Source organism: Ovis aries, chromosome 24, assembly GCF_016772045.2.
Source record: "Ovis aries strain OAR_USU_Benz2616 breed Rambouillet chromosome 24, ARS-UI_Ramb_v3.0, whole genome shotgun sequence".
In the NCBI taxonomy this organism is placed as follows: domain Eukaryota; kingdom Metazoa; phylum Chordata; class Mammalia; order Artiodactyla; family Bovidae; genus Ovis; species Ovis aries.
Window position 1 is genome coordinate 31,267,421 of NC_056077.1, and position 19,864 is coordinate 31,287,284.

The 19,864-nt window shown below is 43.3% G+C and overlaps 1 protein-coding gene across 5 annotated transcripts in view; it reads right to left on the bottom strand.

Annotated features, from left to right (window-relative positions):
- AUTS2 (activator of transcription and developmental regulator AUTS2) overlaps positions 1-19,864 on the bottom strand; it is a 1,205,607-nt gene that overhangs the window by 1,002,100 nt on the left and 183,643 nt on the right. The gene's annotated exons all lie outside the window — the stretch shown is intronic.

Consider the following 19,864-nt stretch of genomic DNA (forward strand, 5'->3'; position numbering starts at 1 on the left):
TAAAGGCAATTTCTATTTTCAAAGCTAGTACTGCTTCTTGGAAAACTCACTTCCTATGCTGAACTAAATGCACTAAAGCCAAAATTCTACATTCACCTGGTCTGTATTACAGCACTGCAAACAAGACTAGGAAAGACAATTCCATTTGTGCATTGATTCAAGCAGTAGTTACTAAACCCCTATTGCATCAGGCACTGAGAGGGGTTGGAAAAAGCAACACAAAATAAATCAACAGTCCTTGCCCTCCAGGGGCTCTGAATCCAGACCAGGAAACACACAGGAATGACTGTCCTACAAGGCAGACTGTGAGAAGAGCTATACTAGAAGTAAAACATGCATTGGAAGAACAGGGAAATCGAAGGCCTGATCCCACCTGGTGGGAAGGGGTGGTTCTGGGAAAAGGTATATTGTGAATAGGACCTTCAAGTTCCACAAGCCTGGGAGATGTATCCTAGTAGGAGCACAACAAGGCCAAAGGCACAGGAGAGGTGAAAGCCTGCAAGAAACTGAAAACTATCTGAAGCGTTTTCAGTCTGGAGGATAATTACTTTGGGGGTTGGCAAGTAGAGGCAACTTAGAGGTGATAAGGTACAAATAAGATCTGAAGAGGGAACACATGGAGCCTGTCTCTGCAGTCCCCTCCTTGACTGAAGATTTTGGAGTGGGAAATTCAGGGACACTGGGGAACCATTTCAGGCATCCAAGTAAGAAAAGACAAGACTGTCATGTCTCAAATAGCCAGACACACGCTAGCCATCCATGCATGCCTCTTACACTTCACCATGAGGAGACAGCGTGGCCATTATCACCCCCCAGATCACAGGTGGGAAAACTGAGTGTTGGGTCAAGTCTTGTCTGGTCCGGGTTTCAATCAATCCTTCCCACTGCAAAAGTTGAGATCTTCGGAAAGGAGAGATACACAAGGTGTGAGGAGAAGAATGAGAAACACTCCCAGGACGTATGACTCTAATCACCTGGCAACTTTCATCTCTAGAAAGTTGAACAAACACATGCTTCAGTATTGATTATAAGTAAATATAAAAACGTTGCTTTCAAGAACATTTTTTAAACACGCTGCGTAGGACTGGTGGCGTAACACTGTCAGCTTATTTTAGAGTATGCCTTGTACTCCTCAAAGAGCTTTTAAACATAATGGCCGAGTTCATTCTAATGGCAAGTCCATTTTACAAATGATCTAACAAAGGCCAAAAAAAGTAGTGACTGACCGAAGGCCAGGTTGTCAGTTTCTTCTGAATCCCAGCCCACTATCATCTTTCCCAGCCCCGCAAAGAATGTTATTAGTTATATTCTACTGGAGGAAAAATCACCTGGAAATACACAATCCTTTTCAAATCTATTCCTTAAATCCTCCACATTTTCCTCTCTGTCTCTTAAAAACCCGCACCTCTCCCTTCACCGTTGCCACTCCCATCTGTCAGACTCCGAATGGCAGTCAGGGCACCTCATCATCAAAGACAAGACTACGGCTGGGGAGGGAAAGGCCTCTCCTTTATTAAACAGCTACTATGTGCCGGGGGCCTTCCATACACTGTGGGTAACGGCAGCCGCAATATTTATTCAGTCTTAATTACAGGGCAGGCACTGCACTGAGCATTTTAAATATTATCACATTCTATCTTCACAAGAATCTTTCGAGGCTAGTAATGTATTTCTGCAGATGAAGAACAAATCTGAAGGCTCAGAAACATCTAGTATAATTTGTCCAAGATGACACAAGTTAAAGTCACAAGAGCTGTGGCTAGAATCAAAGCCTACTGAGCTGAGCTCTAAGGCCACTGCCTTGTCCACTCTTACACGGCACCACAGAGATGGGCACAATGGAGTCACGTGGAGTGGGGAGTGTCTAGGGACTGGAGAAGCAGCAGTGGGGAAGCAGAGTCAGGCAGGAGCCAGACTGCGACTTTCCTCTTAAGTCGCACTAGGAAGTGTGGGCTTTATCTGGATTCTGATCTTGAGCCACAGCATTTTAAGTAGGTCAGTGACCTGGTCAAGTTTGTATATTTTAGGAAAATCCACTCTGGTTTCAATGTACAGAATTGATTTAACTGGGGCAGGGGTAAGCCTTGAGGCAGGCATAAGGGTTAGGACGTTCTGCATTGCTCTAACAAATAGTTGATGAGGGCTGTGTGAACCAGGGTGCTTCCTAGGTGTTCAATAAATATTTGTTAATTGCGGTATTGATTGGTTACAAGCAGAACAATCTGTTGTACCTATTGGGGCATGTCAGCTCTATCATATGGCCGTTCCAGTGTGTGATCACAGACTCTGGGTGCAAATGGGCTCATGCTGAACAGGCCTCTCTTTACAGGCAGCATTATGTTACTTCCTCTCTGGCGTTCTTAATCCCCTAACTGTGTGCTCCTACTAATTGAGGAATTTCAGATGAAATGTGAGACTAGGGTTCTGAGAATCTGTATATATCTGCCTTCTTTCATTAGGGGCAGGAGAGAAGGAGATGGGTGGTGGGTCTATAGATCTGAAGAGGAGTTATGTGGCGCAAGTGGTAAACAATCCACCTGCCAATGCAGGAGATGCAAGAGACGTGGGTTCGATCCCTGGATCAGGAAGATCCCCTGGAGAAGGGAATGGGAACCTACTCCAGTATTCTTGCCTGGAAAATCCCATGGACAGAGGAGTCTGAGGCAGTCTCAAAGAGTCTAACACAACTGAGTGAGTGAGCATGCGCCTGCACACACCCACACACACATACTTCTATGATGTGCATCCTCCACTCTGAAATAACTAGCGGTGCTCCTCGTACGTAGGATTCAGAGGATGAAGAGGTAATGCTGGTGGGAAGGTATGCAGATGATGGAGAAAGGGGCCTGGTTGCCCACTAAAAGCCTTTAACATCTGAGAGGGAGTGCAGTTAGAGGGGCTCTGGAAGTCATCTGACTGTTCTCTCAACTTCCTGGATTGTACCTTCTCTTTCCGTAACAGGAAGCATGCAGCTGCTGAAGTCAGGGAGCCATTTAGGATCATCAGACATTTTGCTCAGCTGCCTGGATCCTGATACAGAAACCCCAGGACACCCTTTTGCCTTGCCCTGCCCAGCCATATACTATTCATTTATAACTGTGAGCTAAGGTCCCTACTCTGGCTATGTGTACACACAGAAGGCAACTGCTCAGACACCACAGGCTAAATGAGAGGAGGGCTCATCTGTCTCACTGAGTGATAGAATGAAAGCTAAAGACCTATTCAGAGAAAGTAAAATCCAAGGGAAAACGTTGTTAACTATATTATCCAGTTAAGTACCAGACTTAGTGCCTAAGCACACACCTTAACTATTTAGAATACTAAATTTAGAACACTAACCTGAAACACAAGTCTGGCTTCTTAAATAAGCCTGAATAGTGACATTAAGAATATCCATTTACTTCGAGATTGAATCACCCAACAAATATTCCTATAACACTTACCTGGTGGTCCTTTAAGTGTGCACAGAAACCATCTGAGGGAGTCTGTTAAAAATGCAAATTATCACACCCAGGCAATCTGATTTAGTAGGCAGAGTCACACCCAGTGTGATGGCTAAAATATGTCCACAAATTCTTTAATACTCCTTTCGTCACAAGGTAAAGCCTAATTCCCTTGAGTGCAGGCTGCACTTAGTGACTCCCTTCTGACTAATACAACGTGGCAGAAGCGACAGTTATGACTTGCAAGATTAGGTCATTTGTCTCTGTCTTCAATCATTCACCCTGGGAAAATCAGCTGTCATGTCAAGAGGTCACTTTGAAGAAGTCCATGTGGTGAGAAACAGGGATCCTGCCAAAAGCCATGTGAGTGCACTCTCTGAAAATGAGTCCTCCAGTCACTTAGGAGATGCCAGTCCCAGCCAACATCTACTGCAATCTCATGAAAGTACCTGAGCAAGGACCATGCAGGAATTTGTGACCCATGGAAACTGTGAGATAGTAATTGTTTGCCATTTTAAATAGGTAAGTTTTGAGGTAATTTGATACCATCCATGCATAACTAACATAGGTAGAAATTAGCATTTTAAATCTTGATCTTGGTGATTTAAGATTAAAAAAATAATTAAATACCCATAGGGACATAAATCCAGATGTTTCCAACGTGGTGTGATCTTTGTTAAAAGAAGGAAAACAACAACTTAAAAAAAAATTAAGACTCTGCTCATCTTATTTGAGCTTATTACACTTACATCATCTCATTTCCACGATACTCCTGTGCACCGTTTAAGCTTTAGGAAGGCCACATGAGGTCCAGTGAACTGAACATCATAAGAGCAAGTAGGCTATCACTTACTAGAAATATTTTAAGTCTCTACCTAAAATCTACACTCAGTGGTATGATAATAATACATAACAAATATTTCCTGATCGGATGTTAAATGCAAAACACACACACACACACACAAAGTCTAAGGGCAAAGACTTCTTTTCCTGGGACCAAATATAATGAAGGCTCTAACAAACAAGCACTTAGTAAAAGTAAGTAGTAAAAAGCTAATCCATGACAATTCTTTTAACTGGAATCATAAAGAGAAGTCCATAGATGAGTAAAAGGGAAGGGCTCTGAATGAATCTGCCTGGGCTTAAATCCCACATACTAAACTGTGGGACCCTAGGTGAACAAACCTCTGACTCCATGCCTCATTCTCCTCAACTAAAATGAAGATAACAGAACCTAGCTCAAAACACCATGTCAGGAGTACTGGTCCAATACTTTTAAAACCCTTAGAATAATACTGCATACATGGAGGCAACAAATACAAGCTACTGCCATATTCCATTCCAACATCACCTTCTACTAAGCCTTTAGACGAATACTCCAAGAAAAAGCACAATTTTAAATTTTATCTTCATACTCTTATCTTTCTTCTGTGGTTGTAAAGCTGATGAAAGGCACTGGTTAGAATCAGTCAGGAGAAAGAAAACTATCTTTGTCCCAGTTGCTGAAATATTATCATCCAATATTAACTTAGTGCTCACTGGGGATACCACATCTACATTTCCTAAGGGAAATACAAATTGGCTCTGATTCCTATACTTGTCTCAAAAGAAAAGAATTCATTGCTACTGCAATTTTTAGGATGACTCCCTACCTAATTCACTAGGTTGCTTGGTTCCATCTTTACAAAGATTTGCAAAATCACCCAGAAGGATTTGCACTGTTTCTTTTTCATATTCTTTTCCCCCATGTATTTTCTTGTCTGCATTTGGTTGGGTATTTTCTTACAGTTGCACTCTATTGCTCTTCCTTCCTATCATGATCATTTGCCTCTCTCAAGATAGGAAGCAACTTTAAGTCCTTGCTGGAAAGAAAGTCTGCTTTTTGTAGTATTTGTCCCTTCCTTCTGACTATCCCCCATCACGGCAGTCTAAAGTAAACACAGCTCTCTCTGTCTAAAGTAAACATAATTCTCACAAGGAAATTTCCGGGCAGGGGACAGAGATGAAGGATGATTTCAAAAATGACAATACTGTGCAAAGCACTTGCCACAAGCATAAAGCTGGTGTGTTTTGAAAGTCTTGCCATGTAAACTCACAACATTCTTGTAGATTTATCTACCTATAACCAAGGGTGCTACTTAAATCCACAGGGCACTGGGCTGAGGCTGTAAACACTGCCATACTGAGTTGTATTCACAACCCCTCCTCACATCAGAATTCTGCATCTGACAATCAGTTGCATCAAGGAAGAATTTAAAAGAAGACATAATTGTCCTCCCTCATATGAAAATTAAAATATCAACTGCCACAAGCTCAGGAGACTACAAGAAAAGCAACTCCCACCTGTGTGTTGACTCTTAAAACTTAAGTGTGCATCAGAAACTTGGAAGGGCTTATTAAGACACAGATTGCTGGCTTCCTCCCACCCCGACTCTCACTCCCAGGAAATCAAGACGGGACCTTGCAAATCTGTGTTTCAGACAAGCTTCCAGGTGAAGTTGATGGAACCCAGAGATGCTACAACTCAAGACATGAGAAATATGATGTCCAAATCTGCACGGTTCCTAACAACAACCCAGGTCTGTCACCATCCATGTAACTGTGATCCCAGGATCCTACACTGTGGCTCTCAACAAGGAATAAACCTAATAAATAGCTCAGGAGAATGATGATCTAAACACTCATTGAGGGCATTATAGTATTAATTATCATGACAACTCTTCACTGACTTTAGAAAAGTAAGGACCAAAGTGACACTTCAAATCCACCCTAAACTTTGCATTTCAGAGCCACACCAGGAACCAAGTCAGGCAATTTTCAGACAGGCTGTAGAAGTCAAAAAGGAGTTATAACTCAATAGCAAAGGTATGGCAAGTTTCACAGGATGAGGACTGAAAGCTCTGAATCCCCGCAGAGGACATCTACAACACACTATGGTATACGAAAATCCACCTAGGAGTAAGCTATAGGGGGTGTGCGTGTCCCCTTGAGCATGCATTATGCTTGTCACCTACATTCATCAGCAAAACTCCCATGCCTTTCCCAATTTCCCTGTTTAATACACCACTGGAAAACAAAGAGAAGAGTGTGTACCACTGTGTTTGGCCTAGGAACACTTGTGAGAGATGTTGAGTTTAACTAGCTTACAGCTGACACTGACTGTGCATGAGCAGACAGGGATTTATCTTTTGACTGCAAGCCTTCAAGTTGTTATCTTCCATAACTATCAATCACTGGATAGATTTTTGTGTATGGGCAGAGAAAATAGAGATGGATTGGGATGCACGATTTTCAGAAAAGCTCTCAAAAAAGTCATTATAAGGAAGCATATCCAGTGAGCGAAGACATACTGGCAGACATCAGAGGCTCCTGGATGACACCCTCAAAGTCACATGCACATTCCACTAGGGGGACCAGGAACCACATGTAACAAGTGGCAGTATTTATTCAAGAGTTATCTCCAGTTGGTGCCATTCAGAGTAGACTGCCAATAGAGAACAGTGCACAGTACATCAGCAGTTCCAACCTCAGTATCCCAAGCGAAGCAGATCCTAAGGACAGCCATGAAACGCAGCCATTCATAATTCTGCTGAGACACAGATCTGCTTACTGCCCACGTGGGAGGAGCTGGAAACTGCCCCAGACCAGCACCCGCAGCTGCACCTGGCTTTGTTACTCTCTTTTACTAGAAATTATAGTAATTGTCTTAGAGTGAGCAACTATTTTTGAGGCAATAACCATCAAGAAAATGTGAATGAAAATTAATTTGGTGTGTCAGATGGTAAAGAATCTGCCTGCAATGCAGGAGACTCAGGTTCAATCCTTGGGTCAGGAAGATCCACTAGAGAAGGAAATGGTTACCCATTCCAGTATTGTCTGGAGAATTCCATGGACAGAGAAGCCTGGTGGGCTACAGTTCAGGGGATCACAAAGAGTCAGACACGACTGAGAGACTAACACTTTCACTAATTTTTTTTAATAGTAATTGTCTTGGAGTGAACAACCATTTTTGAGGAAATGATCACCAAGCAAGAAAGAAATTATCAATAAAATTAAAAGAACAATTAACTTACAACATGGATGTCATGAATAGTCAGCAGAGGATTCTCGAAGAACTGTCAATCTGCAGAAAACCACTGTTCTGTACAAAAATCCTTATACTGGAAGATTTATGGATAAAAATTCACAAAGGATTTGTCCCTTAATAACTATACTGTTCCCCTTGGCTCTCCAGCAGTGTATCCAGGCCAAGTCCTAAGTATTACTGAGCTCAAGACACAGACTGTAAACCAGAAAAATAAAACACTGGAAAAATAAGATGCTGGTTCACTCGCCTAAAAGGGACAAGCACTATGACCAACAACAACTAGTGATGTATACATAGCTTACCCATTACGAACCAGCACTCTAAAGTTCAGAAAGAAAATGCAAGTTCCCCTCTGAAAAGTGAAAGTGAAGTCGCTTAGTTGTGCCCGGCTCTTTGTGACCCCATTGACAGTAGCCTGCACCAAACTCCTCTGTCCATGGGATTTTCCAGGCAAGAGTACTGGAGTGGGTTGCCACTGCCTTCTCCAGGGAATCTTCCCGACCCAGGGATCAAACCCAGGTCTCCCGCATTGTAGACAGATGCTTTACCGTCTGAGCCACCGGGGAAGTCCTGTAGTTGGACAGATAAGACAGCTGCACAAAATAAGCAATAAAAAAAGATAAAATTTCATTAAGTAATGAAATGAGTTCACAGTCAGTGCTACAGGAGAACAGATAAGGAAGCCATCAAGGGGGACAGAAGTAGACAGAAAAGCCCTTCCATTATCAGCCAAAATAAGTTATCAGGTCCCCATGCAGGGGACAGTGTGATAAGACTTGTGTAAACTAGTTAAACAAGAAATGTGCCCTGACCTCAAGGAATACAAGCTCTCAGAGAGGTGGTTCTGCCACAGACTAGAGCTCACAGGGTAAGCACAGATAACAAAGCAGAATTCTGACCCACAAGAGGGAAAAGAAAGGCTTCTGTAGGAACTTTCTAACAAACTTTTTAAGAAGAAATAAACCCACTTATGCTCCAACTACATTTTCAGGCTAAGGATTTAGCTAGGGCAGCTGTCCAAAGAGAGGAAATACTTACAGATTCTTATAACAGTCCACTTTGATCCCAACATGCTGGTTCTGGTTCATAAACATGAAGGATGGTGAAAACATTCTATCTTACCCTGTGGTCTCCACACCTCTTTGCCTCTCAGATACCTGCCCAGCTCACAGAAGTCAAAGTGAAAGTGTTAGTCACTCAGTCGCGCCCGACTCTTTGCGACCCCATGGACTATAGCCCGCCAGACTGCTCTGTCCATGGGATTTCCCAGGCAAGAATACTGGAGTGGGTAGCCCTTCCCTTCTCCAGGGGATCTTCCTGACCCAGGGATCAAACCTGGGCCTCCTGCTCTGCAGGCGGATTCTTTACTGTCTGAGCCACCAGGGAAGCCCGCCTACATCACTACCTCACCCCGTTTCAGATCATTACCCAAGGGCCATCTTAGTGACTCTTTTCTTGGCCAGTGAATCTAAAATTGCATCCACCACCACCACCACACACTTCTTATGTCCTTTCCCCCTTTCCTTTTTCTCATGGAACTTGCCAGCTTCTAATATTCTAGATATCTTATTTATTTTCTTTATTGACTGTCTCCACCACTAGAATGTATGTTCCTTTGGGTCAGATATTGTATATTTTGTTCACTGTTGGCTCCTAAGCATATAGAACAGTGTCTGCACATTCACAAAGACTAAACCTACAGCCTGGATGAGAAGGGAGCTTGAGGGAGAATGGATACATGTACATGTATGGCTTTGTACATACAAGGTACCTTTGCTGTCCACCTGAAACTATCACAATATTGTTAATCAGTTATTTGTTGTTTAGTTGCTAAGTCATATCCAACTCTTTTGCGACCCCATGGACTGTAGCCCTCTAGGCTCCTTTGTCCAACAATTTCCCAGGAAAGAATACTGGAGTAGGTTGCCATTTTCTTTTCCAAGGGATATTACTGACCCAGTGATCAAACCTGTGTCTCCTTGGCAGGTGGATCCTTTACCGCTGAGCCATATGGGGAAACAAAATTAAAAAGTTTTTTTAAAAAAGAATAAGCCTGCTGAGCGAATGAGTAAGTGCATGTTGGTATTGACACCTGAGATTTTTTTTTTTATAGATTGTACATAGTAAACACCATATTGCAAAATAATGTCTTTAATTTTTTTGTTTTTTATACTATGTAAATTAAGTCCATCAAGGTATTTTTCTTTATTTACAGAAAGTTTTGCCTAGTACCAGGCATCAGAAGACATAAAAATGCTTTGGTCATAAGTTCCATTTCCCTTCTGTTTACTTTCAATCATTCTTTCTCATAGAACCAAGCACTTAAAACCTAGCAGTGTTAATTATTGCCACTGAAACTGACACGTATATCGTCACCAATAACCCCATTAACATATGTTGTTTTATTATGTACTTTATTCAGTCAAGACAGGGGATTGATAACCTACCATGTCCCATGCCTTAAGCTTTGCAATGAGAAAACAAGGATGAGCAAGAAGATTAGAATCCTTGTCCTGGTAGAGCAGACTTGGGACAACAATTAGTAAATAAGAATTGAAAACTATGATAAAAGCTGATTTAAAGGAAGTGAGGGGGCCATGGAAGCACACAGCAGAGATACCTGTCCTAGTTTAGGAAGACCAAAAATAGTGTTACTTATAACTGTTTATCTAAAAGATAAGGAGTCAGCCAAGCAAAAAGATGAGGCGGCTAGAAGTATTGATCCTTCAGACAGAGGGAACAGAAACAAATGGGAAAAAACTTCCCTGGAGGTGCGGTGCTTAAGAATCTGCCTTGCAATGCAGGGGACATGGAGCAACCAAGCCTACATGCCACAACTGCTGCGCCTGCACACCTCAGAGCCTGTGGGCCGCAACTGGAGAGTCCGTGCGCGGCAAGGAAATACCCCACGGGATGCACTCAAGGCCCCACATGCTGCAACTAAGGCTCGACAGAGCCAAGTAAATAAATAAATACTTAAGAAATGAGAAGGCTCTGAAACAAAACCAGAGCCCTTTCCAGGAGGAGAGCAGAGAAGTGCCAGGAGAGCTAAGAGGTCAGTTTATGGCTGAGGAAGTGGGCAGAGACTCCACCATGTGGGGCCTTCTGAATGACTGATACTTGAGTCAGTTCACCTTAGGAGGCTCTGTGCCCCGAGGCCTGTGCTAGCTGCCATCAGGGGAGCAGAGCCGAATCACACTGCCAGAACTCCTGACTTCTGGCACACTTACTGCTAGAGAGACTAAAAAGACTGAACCGAGGCTGGTGGAAAAGTGAGCATTTTTTAAAATACCAAACCAGAATATGTGGGAAGAGGTAGCTTCACAACCTCACCCCAGTGGTGTGGCTGACCTAATCTGGTCAAGGAAAACTGGCCAAATCTCAGAGTGGGAGGAGACTCCAAGAGGAGGGGCCACTTTGGAATTCTACACCAGGAATGTATCTGGTGACCCCGGATATAACTATGGCTTACCCACTCCCACCAGCTCAACTGCTACCCAGATTTCTATTCATCCAGTTTAGTTGCTGAATCTTAATCACCACATTTTCTCAATGGCCTGCAGTCTTGCTACATAGAACTTTGCGTAGGAGCATTCCCAAAGCTGACACAGGAACAGATAACCCCGACACCCAAAGGCAGCTGGGAGCAGGCTGACCTGGAGGGAACAGTTAGAAACAGATTTCTGTTACATCTTTATTTGACTCGGATTTTATCTGAATGTTTCTGAGTGTGCGTGCTCAATAACCAGATACTGAAATGTCCTTTCAAACATAAGGTTGCAGATGATGTGTCAGTCACTCAGTCGTGTCCGACTCTGCCTAAATGTGTCTGTGAAGTGTGTAAATATATTAGCATTATATGATCAAATTCTTCTCACAAGGGGTGCATAATTTTTAAAACACTGGAGGCCACAGGAACACTTTTGCCCAAAACCAACTGAATACTCCAGTGTCACAGGGGAAACAAAAGGAATATGAACTGAAAGACAACACTCTGGTGAGGGGGCAACACAATGTTTTAAACCCACTGAAGAGAAAGGCAAATCCTAAGGGGAAAAGGCCCCAAATGACGCCTCAACCTTCCGTAAAGCGAGTAGGGGTATCCATGTGGTCTCATGTGTAAAATGCACACAGGGTGAACCACCTGTTCTCACAGGGTTCCCCCTAGCACTAGCACACCACAATTCTAGAAACGTTAGTGAAGAGCCACCATGAGTGCAGCAAAGATGGATGGTACATGCTACACCTCACAAATCTGATATAGGGCAACAAAATCCACAAAAAGTCTACAATGCAGGCATTGAGCCCATCACTAGAATCGTAAGACATTATCACTGCAATAGCTTCAGGGCTCCCATGTTTTAGAGAGAGAGAAAGTAGCTCAAAGTGGAGACTGGTTCTGATTGAGGGGCCCCGGGCAGCTGGTGGCAAAGCCGAGTTTCCGGATCCCAGGAGCATAGCCCTTCCGCCTTACCAGTTTCCTTCCTTTCTAAAATAAAGAGACTTTTTAAGATGCCCAGAGGCCTAGCTTTCTGAAGATAAAAAATAAGTTCCATTCATTGTTCTCAAATATGATTTATGTTTGCAACCTTTAGAAAGAGGAGAGGAAAATGTTCTGGGATTTATTTTGCCTCCCTCTGTTTCTTTTTTTAAAATTTGAGGAGCTGGTGAAGACATAACCTTATACTGTTAGAAGAGAAAATTTAAGAGCATCTTAAATAAGGAAGCCCAGCAGCAATCAGACTGTGATTATCAGTGAAGCTGCCAAGAGCCCATTTGAGAGCTGAGGTCTTCTGGAACACCACAAATCCCTAGCTGCCTCCAAATGCAGGCACTCCCTTCATCTCCCTGAGACTATGGAGACAGGCAAGGTCAGTCTTCCTTCCTGCTTTGCTGCATATCTAAAATTCTCTTTAGTGTGAATTTAAAAGGACAAAAAAAAAAAAAAAAAGGAGGGGGGATGCGAGAGCTTCACATCTCTGATGAGGAAACTTCTGTCTTCCTACCAGCCCAGGAATGCTAAGTGGGCACTAGGGGAGCAGAACAGGCCAGGTTTGGATTGCTCAGTCCCTCAGTCATGTCCAACTCTTTGCAACCCCATGGATTGTGGCAGCTCAGGCTTCTCTGTCCTTCACCATCTCCTGGAGTTTGCTCAAACTCATGTCCATCGAGTCAGTGATGCCATCCAACCATCTCATCTTTTATCGTCCCCTTCTCCTCCTGCCTTCAATGTTTCCCAGCATCAGGGTCTTTTCCAATGAGTCCACTCTTTCCATCAGGTAGCCAAAGTATTGAAGCTTCAACATCCGTCCTTCCAGTGAATATTCAGGGTTGATTTCCTATAAATAAATCTCCTTGTTGTCCAAGGGACTCTCAAGAGTTTTCTCCAACACCACAATTCAGAAGCATCAATTCTTCGGTGCTCAGCCTTCTTTACAGTCCAACTCTCACATCTGTACATGACTACTGGAAAAACTATAGCTTTGACTATAGGGATTTGTAAACCTAGTCTCTGCCAGAGAGCAACTCCTCAAGATCTATAGAGCCTGACTCCATCCCTTGGGGAGACAGAGGGGAGATGATCCTCCAGCACATGACAGTTTGAGAACCACTAAGTTCTACACAAGAAGGCAGGGACACCTGGGCTCTGGGCAATACTCCTCCCCACCTACCACTCAAAACCATCCCTAGGTCCCAGAACATCTGCCCTACAAGATTACTTTCTAGGGGGTGGAGGTGAGAGAGCAGTATCCTACAACTTCAAACTTAGCCATTCCCTCATTCAAAGCAGAAAGTAAAGACTTCCCTGGTGGCACAGCGATAAGAATCCACCTGCCAATGCAGGGAACACAGAGTTCAATCCACAGGCCACAGAGCTACTGAGTCTGCACTCGAGAGCCCCGGAGCTGCAACTACTTAACCCCTGTGCTGCAGCTACTGAAGCCTGCACCCTACAACATGAGAAGCTGTCGCAACAAGCAGCCCACACACCGCAACAAAAGAATGGAGGCCTCTGCTCACTGCAACTTGAGAAACCCCTTGCAAAGCAACAAAGACCCAGTACAGCCAAAAATGAAAATAAAGTTAAAAGAAAAAAAAAAAAACAAACACACAAGTGGAAAGAGGGAGTAAATGAACTCATTATCTGTTGTACTCAGCACTTTCCATACGTGATTCTATTACATCTTCTCAATAAAAACCTTCCACATTCAGAAGTACCCTAGTTACTCCAAACTTTTAGAGCAATCTGGACTGAAGTTGGGCTGAAGGAAGTTTTACTGTTAATGTTAAAGAGTCTTTTATGGGCAAATGAGAGCATAAAAGAGATGATACAGACCATCAAACAGAGGAAAATAATCAAAGATATTTAATATTAATAACTGATATTCCTAATTATACAGTAAGGCCAACCCCCCCCCCCCCCCCACACACACAATGCACTTAGGCAATAACTCATTGCCTTGCTCAGGTTACCAGTCTATAACTAAAAATAATAGAACTGCATTTCTTTCCAACTACCCCACAAATCTGTCTGCACCATCCCCACAATTGTTCAATTTAGTGAGGTCTGGCCATAAATGTTTGTCTTCTCCCAGATCATGCCACAAAAATGTTTGATTCTGGGACAGACTGCAGAACTGTGCAGTCTCCTCCCTATTTTCAACTTCTGGTCCACTCCATCTATCTTCAGTTAGGTTATATCTTTTCACTTTATTGTCTATTGATTGCGGAAGAAGACAAGACATGAATACAGACAGAAAACCTAAGGTGTCACACCCTAGAATCTGGAAAATATCCACCATGGCTGTTCTCAGCCCAACCACAGCAGCCTTGAATGTTAATGTCTGAAAGGGCCCTCTCAAAGTAGTATATGAATTTTTATAGCTCCATTTATAAATGTACTGTTTAATCAAGATAACTCTGTGCATGAACCCAAGTTCCACACAGCAATTAGGTGGAAAGGAGAATAGGCAGGCTTGCTTCAAGAGCTATCTGGGTCCTGTTGATAACGAGCCATGTAAAAGTACAGAACAGAACAGCACTAGCCACTCTGCCTCCAATAACCAGCAATAAGACCTTCATAGCAATCTCCCGTCTCATCAAGGATGGAGATGGAGAGCACCAATTCACCAAAATTGTGGCTCCAAATGAAGTGCCTATCTCCCCTTCTCAAGCCAAGCAGAATCTAACCACAGAAAGAAACTTTAGTGTCCAAATGTAAGTATCAATTTCTGTTGTCACTACTTTCATTCATTTCCTTGTTTCACTATACCTTGGACCATTAAAATTGCCCCCTAATTGTTCTGATTCTGCAAATGATTTACTGTGAACAAAGGTGCAAGAATAGCTTTCTGATAGACATCTGTTACCAAGATCAAAACCAGAAGACTTTCTCACTATCTGCACACATGCTCAGACGCTCAGTCGTGTCCAGCTCTTAGTGACCCCATGGACTACAGCCCTCCATACTTCTCTGTCTATGGAATTTGGGGGGCAAGAATACTGGAGTGGGTTGCTATTTCCATTTGCAGGGGATCTTCCAAACCCAGGAATCAAACCCGAGTGTCCTGTGTTGCAGGCAGATTCGTTATCACTGCGCCACCTGGGAAGCCTAACCTGCAATAAAGGCCCTTCATGATCTAGCCAAAACTCCCTTTCCAATTTTTTTTTCCTCTGTATAAATTCTACAGTCACAAAACTGGAAGCCAATATACCGAATTTATCTACTGATATATTTTATATGTAATGATTAACAGTAGCAAACATAATAATAACAGCACAGCAAACATACAACTTCCCTAGGTCCAGGTACTTTCTAAGCAATTTACATACATTAATCCCTCAATCATCACAACTCTGTGAGATTGTTCCTATTACTATGTCTATTTTAAAGATGAAAGAGGGACTTCCCTGGTGGTCCAATGGCTAAGGCTCTGTGCTCCCAATGCAGAGGCCTGTGTTCAATCCCTGGTCAGGGAATTAGATCCCACATGTTGCAACTAAGACCTGGCACAGCCAAATAAATAAATCAATAAAAGCAAACTTAATAAATAAAACTGAAAGAAAATGGAATTAAACAAGTAGAAAAGTCACCATTTCAAATCAAGCAGACTGGTTATAGAGTCTCTGTATTCTGAATGACTATATTGTACAACCTTCTCTAATGGACAGGTGATATCTGGGAGGAACAAGTATGTCAACAGATGAGTGGAAAGGTGGATCCATGGGTAGCATTATTTTATGAACTATTTTAGACTTTTGTTGTGTGAATGCTTAGCCTCCACACTATTAATAGAAGAAAACAAGTTCTCTCCTGAACGCTCCTGGTTTTTCTACCTGTAACAAGAAACAAAACCTTGAACCATGGACTTCCCCCTGGGCTTCACAGATGGACTTGCCCAAAGCACAGAAAGAGCCCAAGATAATTGAGTGGCTTTACCTGTAATATTACTAACGAAAGAGTGACATAAAAAGTACAAGCACCGAACAGACAAATGCAAAGTGCCTAATAAAGAGGAGAGGCTTCAAGGGAGAAAGAATAAATGAAGTATATGAACCGTGCATATTTATAGCACCTGCAAATTAACTTCCCGGAAACAGCAATAAGTGGATAAAGTACCAGGCCTCCATGGAATCAGGCACAAAATGGATGCAGCTGCAAGAACATGGAAACATACATACTTTTACTCGCAAACATCTGCCCCCAGTATGCCCTGCAATTCTCCTACATCATCCTCACAGGGGCCCAGTAAAAAAGAGGAAAACTACTGCCATGTTCCTGCCTAACTTGAATGAATACCTTCCTACCACACTGACCCCAAGTTACCTTCAGTTTGCTTTTATAAAAGAAAAATGGCAAAGAACAGATGCCAAGAGAAAATGCTAAAGGTGGCACAAGCTTGAGACGGATGGTCTAAGGCAAAGAGCCTTGCAGAGGGAACTAACTGAGCGCGTGTCCCGTCACCTGCTCTGACCGGCCAGTACCTTGGGCGGCAACAAGCTTTTGAGGCTCATTCTCCATGTTAACGTGAGGTGAGAGTGGATTCCAAACACAGTGCAGAAACACACCATCTCCCAATTCCTTGACACAACACTTTAATCCAATCCTACTTAATTAGCATAATAATTTTCCCTCCTCACTCACTCCGGGAGTCCTGCACTCCAATCACACCCCACTGAGCAGCATTCTCCAACTAGAGCTTTTACTCTGCTGCCCCTAGCTAGGCCTTTCTTCATCCTTGGAATACCTTTCCATCTCTGCCTATCGTTCATCCCAGTGACAGCGTATCTTTCTTTCTGTATCAGTGGCTCTCAGTCTTGTGGTTGCCCAGGCAAATCACGTAGGGAGCCTTAAAAAAAAAAAAAAAACACTGATGCCTGTGATCAAACTCCAGAAATTCTGATTTGATTGCTATGGGGTATGGCTTCAATATTAAGACTAAAAAAAAAAACCTCCCCCAAGTGATTCTAAAATGCAGACAAGGTTGAAAAATACTACCCTGGACCATTTCCCTCAAAGAAGCCTCTGCCTAGCTGGAATGAACTGGCTCCACCCTAACATTCCCGGAGTGCTTTGTGGTGACTCCCCTCTTCAGAAGCCCCATCTTATGGGAGGTCACAGCTTATTTTGCCACAGTTCTGTGTCAGGACTGATGAGAGCATTAGAGCACAGTCCCTTGGATGAAGGCTGGAAACTGTTTAATTTATGTATGCCATTCCCCCTTGGAACAACACTTCAGCATCAGCAACTACTCAATAAATGTTTGCTCAATTTAATTGAAATGCTGTTTTTATATAGGGCTTCACTCAGTGAGTGAAGACTCTGCCTGCAATGCAAGAGACACAGGAGACTCAGGTTTGACCCCCCACTCCAGTATTCTTGCCTGGAAAATCCCATGGACAGAGCACCCTGGCAGGTTACAAGTCCATGGGTTACAAAGAGTCGGACACTACTGAGCGAGTTTTTAAATACTCCATCAAAAATACAAATAGTGCTAGAATGTTCAGTGAGTTTCCAGTGGAAACAGAAACGACCGTAGGTCCTGGATAGTGACAAGTTTACTGCTGGAGATAGGCCCTCTTCCCTGGCAGGCCTCCCTCCTCTCTATTTGAAGTCTTTGGCGGTGGGTAAAGTTGCAGAGAAGCCCAGCCTTTCTAGAGCAAGTGGAACCAATCAAAGCAGGCACTTCCACCGAACACAAGGAGCTTAAGCTGGGGACTAAGCAATAGGCCCACACACCACAGAGCAAATTTCAACTTAACACATCCTTTGGAACTGCCCTACTCCTGGGGGAGAGAGCCCTAAGGCAATGATTCTCAAGATTTATTGTAAATAAGAATCCCAGGGGTGGCTGTTCAAAATCCACATTCCTAGACCTCAAACCCTCTCCCCACAAACCAAATGACCCAGAATCTCTCTGGGTAGGGCATGTTGCTGAAGCCTGGGAGGTACAGCAAGCTCCCCAAGTGATTTCAATACTGGTGACGGGCAGACCACACTTTTACACTTGTCATCAACAAACACCGGCCCAAAGCAGTTTAGATCCTCCAGGTACTTGGCCTTGTCGAATCGCAGAGAATCTGAAAGGAAAGGTTTGGGGAAGCAGAGATAATCTGCAGTGCCTGCATCAACAGAAATTATGTGCCAGTGGGAGGTATAATAGGGACAGGATGCCCTTATAGCAGTATCTGCTGTAAAGTTTAAAGATGGTAACAAAAAGTGCATGGCTCATAGAAGATAATCAGCAGATGACTGACAATAATAATTATCCCTTTCACAACTTCCTTCTATGATCATTTTATATCTGCCATTTCCTAGAAATCAAGGAGACAGAGATATTAGTCTTAAATCGCCTTCCCCTCTAACTTCATATTAAGGAACAGCCCTGAGCCTAACTAACTCCCCATTCTTTACCGCCCAGGAACGCCTGCCAGCCACCACCACTTACACCTTTCCCACCTCGCATCCCACCAGAGCTCAAACTAATGCGCCTGCAGGTGTAGGCAAGTTCCCCAGCAGCGAGCAGACCAGGCACAGCCAGTGCTACACCTACCTACCTGTGAGGAACAAACTGGAGGTTGTCTTTCATCCTTACCAGAAACTCAGTCTCAGGAGAAGCGTTTATACCCCTGCAACTGCACTGCTTGCTGAAAGCCTGAAGAATTTCCCAGGCCAGCCTATGTCAGTTCTAAAGAGAATGCCTGTAGTCACATCTGCGTATATGGGAATTAAACCATGAAAAGACCCAAACATACCTTTACCTTGGCAGCTGTTCCACAACCTCCCTTCTCGACTCTGGTCAATGAAGCAAACCAGCTCCTTCAAATTCAATACCATTCTCGTCACCTTCCCATTAGGAGAAACCAATTTCCACATTTTGGCCATAAATTAGAAGCTTTCCATTTTGCAGATGTATGAAGCGACGTGACTGCACTCCACAAAGAGGCCAAATCTCAAACACCTAACTAAACACGGGGAGATGATTTGTGATACTTAAATATAATTACTGTGCTAGCTTCAGGTTTTTAATCTCCTGTTTTTCAATTTCATTATGAAATTACAGCCCCAAACCTCTGGACACAATAGCAGCACTGTCGCTATAATCATTACCCGTCTTACTCCCAGGGAACACACAGCCCTACTGCAGGTCACTCGCCAAGCGCAGCCAATGCAGGACCGCACAGAGGCATCTTGCTCCAGCTGATCCCATTCAACCCAGGGAGCACAGAAAGATTGAGGAGTCTGAGCCGATGACAAAATGTCAGCAATTTAGGGCCATTATTTTTAAAATCACACTCAGGGCTGAGTTATATAAATTGAAAGATGGCATCAGAAACTATGAGGTCATCTGCCCATGGTATGGTAACCAGCCTCAAGCACATCTCTGCTTAACAGCATGGAAAAAAATGGAGTGGGTTCAGATTAGTGGAGCTGAGGAGTCAACTGGAGAGTCAGAACACAGGAATTAAGGCCAGAGAGGGAATACACTGCATTTCAGGTCCATGAGGACAAAACTAGGCCGGGGGGGAGCGGGGGGGGGGGGGGGGGTCTCGGGGGACAAGCATTTCCACATGAGACTCAGTAGCACAGTGTAAGGCATTTAGGTTGAAAAGAAGAACTTTCTGAGCAGGCAAAGGAAAGGTAATTTAGGAATGTTAAAGCATCTTCATTAACAGTCTTTATGGAATAAAGCATCATGTGAATCTTACAGTTTTAAAACATTCTTAGTGGGACAAGTTGTTACTGTGCTCTAATAAACACCTAAATAGTGGTGGGAATGTGCTAAGCACCATCCTAAGTGCCTTTTTCTTTTTTTTCCTGCCCATGGTATTC